This window comes from Thamnophis elegans, chromosome 12 (assembly GCF_009769535.1).
Source record: "Thamnophis elegans isolate rThaEle1 chromosome 12, rThaEle1.pri, whole genome shotgun sequence".
NCBI lineage: Eukaryota > Metazoa > Chordata > Lepidosauria > Squamata > Colubridae > Thamnophis > Thamnophis elegans.
Genome location: NC_045552.1, coordinates 11,230,947 through 11,237,744, shown reverse-complemented (window position 1 = coordinate 11,237,744; position 6,798 = coordinate 11,230,947). Strand labels below are relative to the sequence as shown.

The window sequence follows — 6,798 nt, the reverse complement described above, 5'->3', positions numbered from 1 at the left end:
AAGTGGCATATGGTTTCCTGTCTAAGTAGGGGGTTGGACTAGAAGACCTCCAAGGTCCCTTCCAATTCTGCTGCTTTGTTCCATTCCATTCCATTCCATTCCATTCTATTCTATTCTATTCTATTCTCATAGTATTTCTGTTGCTTTGCTGATCGTCCGTGTGTCATACATTTCTTTCAAGCCTGGTAGTTATTAAAAAAAGCTTGGAAATATTTATAGTGTATATTGTATACAAATATACACCAATACACTATTTGTATTAGTATATTTGACAATTTGAAAATTGTGCTGTAATTGTGGCAGCTTGTTGTGGACTTAACCAGTGGTGGGTTTCACATTTTGTTACCATTGGTTTGCACGCAAACTGTTAGGTAAGCTGTTAGGTAAACTGCCCGTTGGGAGAGCGAGTACATTCAGAGAAGCGTTTTGAGAGTTGTGTTGGAGAACACACAGAGACACTCAGTTTAAATAGGCTTTTACTTTCGTGGAAATAGAGGTATCAGAGTCCATCAAACAGTCCAAGTCATACACGGATAAGACAGTCAGTCATCAATGTCTTTCAGTTAAGGGATAATCCAAATAACATAGTCCAGTATCATAATCAGTTCAGTACTCAAAGTTTACTAACAGCTGCAAAACTTGCAATAGCTCACGACACTTTCTAACAGCCAGCTTCCAAAACACTCAGATCAGATCAGCCCAGCATCTAACGAAACAGAGAGCTAACAGTCATTCTGGCTCCCTCTTATGGCCAATTGAGGAAAACAGCAACCAATCACAATGTACAGTATGATTCAAAGAAACAGGTACAACATTGTTACATGATTTATATATTGCCAACCCAACTGTTAGATTATATTCCTAACACTCGCTTCACATGTGGACGCCCCTTCCGCAGGTGCATGGGCCCAACCTTCCACGCATGCGCTTTGCTTTCATGCGCACCTTCCACGCATGTGCCCAGCCTCAAAAACATACCTATATAGGACAACATAGAACCAGGCTGGGTGGGCAGCACCCACAATTTCTACTACCGGTTCGGTTGAACCATTCCAAACCGGCTGAATACCCCTCTGGACTTAACCCTAAATTGCAGATCTGTGGCTGAAGGCTCCTGTCCCTTGGACAAAACATGATAAAAGGTGCTTTCTCTGTATTTCATACTTGTACCAAACCCAGGAAACCAACTGACCTTATGTCTCTTCTACAGGGAATTATGGAGACTGTTACCATATTAATACAAGCATCATGATTGCGATTGTAGCGGGAGACCTTCTTCTCACCCTCCTCCTCCTCGTCCCTGTTTATTGCTGCATCCGTCAAAAAAATGTCGAAGAGGAAAATAGGTGAGTGAACCATGCTTGAGAATGAGTTTTTTATGGCAGAAAGGGAAACGAGGAAGGAAGAACGGGGAGAATGGCCCACTGGACTCAAGTGCTATTCCTTTCTGCCTCATCCAGCCTTCCTCAACCCGGAGCCCACCAAATGTGCCACATTATAAATCACATCTCCAGTGATGGCCCATAGAGATTCTCAGTCCTCCAGGTCATGATTGTCCCAAAGGTGCTTTTTTCAGGAGGCAACTGGACTTTCTTTCTTTTTCTTTTGAAGACTTTTGCTTCTCATCCAAGAAGCTTCTTCACCTCTGTCAAGATAGTGGGGAGCAGAAGGATGTATAGTCCTTGCAGGCAGCTGGTCATTTGCATCCTTTTTGAGGGTCGTTGAAGCACTGGGAGGTTTATCTGTGTCCTCAGGCCCACCTGAGAAGTGCTCCTGGTTCAACCACACCCTAAAAGGATGCAAATGACCAGAAGTCTGAAAAGGAATATAAATCCTTCTATTCCCCACCGCCATCCAGTCAGAACTGAAGAAGTAAACCCAAACTAGGTAACATCACCAGTGCTAGTAAAGAGTGGGGTTTGCTCTCGGTTTAGATTCTAGTGGCACATAAATCTTAATCCTAACTCCATTCACATCAAGTGTGATATGGCAATGCATATCCTAATTATCCCAGTTACTAAAACAAATAAGATCTCAAGGGTTCCAAGTAGTAATCCCATACAAGCAACTTTGTTGTATACATGGTGTACAATGACAATAAAGGCTATACTATACAAAACTCTGAGGCAGGTGAAGTCCTCAAGAAATAGCTTTATTGGAAATATCCTGTTGGCACGGATCTGGTGGAAACCGACTCTAAACATTCCCGTGGTTTTCACCTGATTAAAAGTAAAAGTTTGTCACTTTCCTCCAACCCTCAGTCACATGGTCCAATCAGCATACAGTCCAGCTGCTAAATGACCTCAGTCTGCTCCAGTGGTGGGATTCAACCAGTTCGCACCACTTCGGGAGAACCGCTTGTTAACTTTCTGAGTAATTGGTGAACTGGTTGTTGGAAGAAACAATTAGGGCAGAGAACCGATTGTTAAATTATTTGAATCCCACCACTGGACTGCTCTTTCTGAATACCTGCAGGAATGTCCTTGGTTCCCAAGAGAAAGCATTTTTTTGGCTACAGCAACCCAACTATCTCTATTCCCCCCCCCTCCCTATCCCCCAGCTCCAGTATGTGTCAGCACTGAAGAGGAAAGCGGGAAGCCTTGGTTCAGCCAACTTCAGGGTTGATATCAGGAGTGTGCAAGGGAGATCAAGATGTGGCTGGGGCCACCTGATAGAAGCCCCACCTCATTTTAGACACATGGGAAAAAGGGAGGCCCTTCAATTGCATTGTAGTTGCTATTTGAATATTAGTTGGTCCCATTGAGAATGTCAGGGTTCCAAGGAACACCTCCAAGGAAAGAAGACTCCAAGGCTTGAAGTTCTTCAAAGTTCCATTTTATCAGAGATGTCCTATTGGCACATCTGGGAAACCTGGATCTGAAAGCTTCCAGGTTTCCCCCAAATGAAAGTCCAAGCCCTTCCCTTGCACCCACACTCCATCCCATGGCCCAAACAGTCACTGCCCCAACTGGAGATTCCTTTTAATCACACCCTTCCAGGCAGACCAAGATGTCCTTGACTCTCTGAGAAAGAATGTTATTTTGACTATATACTTCCAATACACCATAATCCCCTCTCCCATTTTCCCACAGCATTACCGTATTTTTCACAGTATAAGACGCACTGGAGTATAAGAAACACCAAGATTTTGAAGAGGCAAATTAAAAAAAAGTTTTTGGACTCTGCAAACCTCACAAAAACAGCCCATTTTTCATGAAAACGGGCCGGTTTTTGTAAAAAAAAAAAGGGGGGCATGCTTAGTCTTTAGGAGGCTTATAGAGTCCTCCTGGGGACTGGGGGACAAAAACGAGCAAAACCAGCCCATTTTTGGTTCCACCAAAACCGCGTTCGACTAAACCGCGCTCGACGAAACCGCGTAGCTGACGTCATCAAGAGGGCGACAACAGCGCGGAGACAGAAGCATGCTGTAAACGCTAAACCTAAAATTAACCCCTAAACTTAAACCTAACCCCCCTAAACCTAATCCTAAACCTAACCCTAAACCTAGCCCTAAACCTAACCCTAAACCTAACCCTAAACCTAACCCTAACCTAACCCTTAACCTAACCCTAAACCTAATCCTAACCCTTAACCTAACCCTAACCTAAACCTAACCCTAACCCTAACCCTTAACCTAACCCTAACCCTAACCCTTAACCTAACCCTAAAGCTAACCCTAAAGCTAACCCTAAACCTAACCCTTACCTTAAGTTGAATCGGCTTGCTTTCAAAGCGCTATTTAAAGCGCCCTTCTTTCTCCGCGCTGGCTGTTGTCGCCCTGTTGATGACGTCAGCGACGCGGTTTAATCAGGCGCGGTTTAGTCGAGTGCGGTTTTGACGGGTCATGCCCATTTTTCATTCATTTTTGCTGTCCTCAGCCCAGGAGCACTTTGGAAGCCTCCTAAAGGCTGCATGGCCATTTTGCAAAGGGAGCAGGGTTTCGAGAGGCCAAAAATGCTGTTTCAGTGAATAAGACTCAGATTTTCACCTCTTTTTTTGAGGGAAAAAGGTGAGTCTTATACTCTGAAAAATACGGTAAATGTGGCAGGCCAGAAGGTCCAATGCAAAAAGTGGCTTCCAGGCCTGTCACTCTCTTTCATTGCCTATTCGGTGAGCATATGTGGGCCTTTCCAGAGCCCCTGACCTTAACTCTCTATCTGTGAAATTGGCCTAGCAGCTATTGCTTTTACCGCAAATATGAACAGGCTGGCAAGTTTTTATTATAATTCCTCTCCTAAACTCTAACCCCTGCCTATCATACAGTTACGTGTTCTTTGGGCAAGAAAATGCCAACCCTTGTTGTTTCGCTCAAAATTATTTTCAATTCATTTAAGTGCAGGCCATTACGACGCTGTCCTTTGCAGAGAGGTGTTTTTTTTCTTCTAATTAAAGTCGGAATATTAAAAATAAAAAAACCCCAACCCTATCAAAACTAATTGATTCTCCCCCCCCTCCCGCTTATTCTTTCTACAGATGAACCAAGGAATTATGTTAACATGATCGGAATACAGAAATAATATCCCCTTCTGGTTGGAAGTGCATTTGTGCCATCTGCATCGGATACCATCAGACTTGTGCTTCTGCAGAATTAAATACCAGGAGGCAGAAACTGGTCCCTGGGATTGAGGATCGAAGCCTGGAATTGCCTCTACAGTGAACTCCCTGAGCCTTCCTCCCTAAGTCTCTCAGAATCATCTTGCCTGTCAGAAATAGTTTGCAAATTCTCAAGCGCAATGTTTTCTTCCTTTCTGCCTTCCCTTCTCTTGGCAAAACCCTTCATCAAGGAAAGCCAAAGATATAGCAATAGCACTTAGACTTATATACCGCTTCGCAGTGCTTTATAACCCTCTCTAAGCGGTTTTACAGAGTCAGCCTCTTGTCCCAAACAATCTGGGTCCTCATTTTACCCACCTTACCGCCAATTACCAATTACCTCCAATAGACCGATTAGATCCCACAGATTAGGCCTCCTCCGAATTCCATCCGCCGGCCAATGCCGACTGGCGACTACCCGGAGGAGAGCCTTCTCTGTGCTGCTCCGACCCTCTGGAACAACCTCCCAGTGGGGATTCGAACCTTCACCACCCTCCAGGCCTTCCGCAAAGCCCTTAAAACCTGGCTGTTCCGACAGGCCTGGGGCTAAAGAGCTTTTGCCCCCCTCCTCGAATGGTATGGCTATTGTGTGCTTTTAAATTGTGTATTGTTATGTTTTTTTATCCCCTGTCTGTACCCCCTTCCCTGACTTGAATTGTGAGCTGCCCTGAGTCCCCTTCGGGGAAAAGGACGGCATATAAATGTAATAAATCCAATCCAATCCAACCTTGGAAGGCGGAAGGCTTGAGTCAACCTTGAGCCTGGTGAGATTCGAACTGCCGAACTGCTGCTAAAGTCAACTGAAGTAGGGCTGCACTCTAACCACTGTGCCAACGTGGCTCGGATAAGGTGACCTCTGATTAGATCATCGCACATCTGGCTGGCCCTTAAACCTTCAATACTGATTGGCATTCAGAACAGTATCGGTTCTTTTTTTTTTTTTTTGAAATGTATTTCTAATAGCTTTTAAAATAATAATGGAAGAAGAGAAACAAAGAAACCAAGCACGAAAATAATTGTAATGCAAACACATACGTACAAAGACACATAAAAGTGTCTTAAAAACGAATATATATATATAGAAAAGGAAACAAAAGAAACAAAATGTAATATATTGTTACGACTGTGAACTGATAAAATTCTATATATATGTAACTAATGTAAATATTATTCAAGTGCTTATATGTAGATTTTTTAAGATCTATCATTCTTTTTAACCTATTCTTTCTATAAATGAGTTCTATGTTTCATTATACTTGTCCGTACAAAATCTGTGTCTATGAACCACTTTTGGAAAATTTGGAATTGCCTGTTCTGACATCTGAATGTTCCACGTTTTCATCTTGTTCCCAAATTGGGGACCATGAAGGATCTAGGTAGTTAGAAAACAAAACGTCCATTTTTAAAGGAATTTTAAAGCCCCTGCATGCTGCTTGGGAGAGAAACAGAACAACAGCGTTGGAAGGGACCTTGGAGGTCTTCTAGTCCAACCCCCTGCTCAAACAGGAGAAATCTCCAATGTTGGAGCATTCACAACTTCTGGAGGCAAGTCGTTCCACTGATCAATTGTTCTAACTGTCAGGAAATTTCTCCTTAGTTTTAGGTTAGGGAGAATAGATCTAAGGGAGGATTCTAGGGAAAATGGGCTGTTCTTACGTTATTGCTAGATATGTGCAGGAGTGAACTTCAAAAATTTCAGCAATGGGTTCTCTGCCCGGTTCCTGGGTGGGCATGGTCATGCTGGGCGTGGCATAGTCAGCCTCCTGAACCATGGTGGGTGGGGCCGTGTTCACCTTCTCCAGGTTTTGGAGGCTTTCCTTGAGCCTCCGGAGGGCGAAAGCCTTCCCCGGGCTCCAAAGGCCTTCTGGGAGGCCCATTTCCCCCCTCCCCCAGCCTCCATGCAGGTCCTGCACCTACCTCGCATCCAAAACAGGCTGCATAAAAACTCTTGGGAGGGAGTGCGAGGGTGGGCGGGGCCAGCCAGGGGTGGGATTTGTAGGTTCTCTGAACTAGCCATAATGTCCGAATCAGGGCAAACCCATAGCAGCCCACCCCTAGATATGTGTATATCAAATCAAGCAGCAGATGGAAATTTCCCCCCCAAAGAGAACCATCCCACTTGTTGCACCATCCATAACATCATATAGATCTGAACTCTGAACTCTGTATCTTGAATTTAATACATAGAAATAGTTGGAATTTTCC

The 6,798-nt window shown here is 44.0% G+C and overlaps 1 long non-coding RNA gene across 1 annotated transcript in view; it reads left to right on the top strand.

Moving 5' to 3' along the window:
* LOC116516182 overlaps positions 1–4,867 on the top strand; it is a 21,198-nt gene extending 16,331 nt beyond the window's left edge. Inside the window, exons 3-4 of the long non-coding RNA XR_004256315.1 lie at positions 1,211–1,346; positions 4,474–4,867. This is a non-coding gene — a long non-coding RNA (uncharacterized LOC116516182). The remainder of the gene's footprint in view (positions 1–1,210; positions 1,347–4,473) is intronic.
* Positions 4,868–6,798: the final 1,931 nt, after the last annotated feature.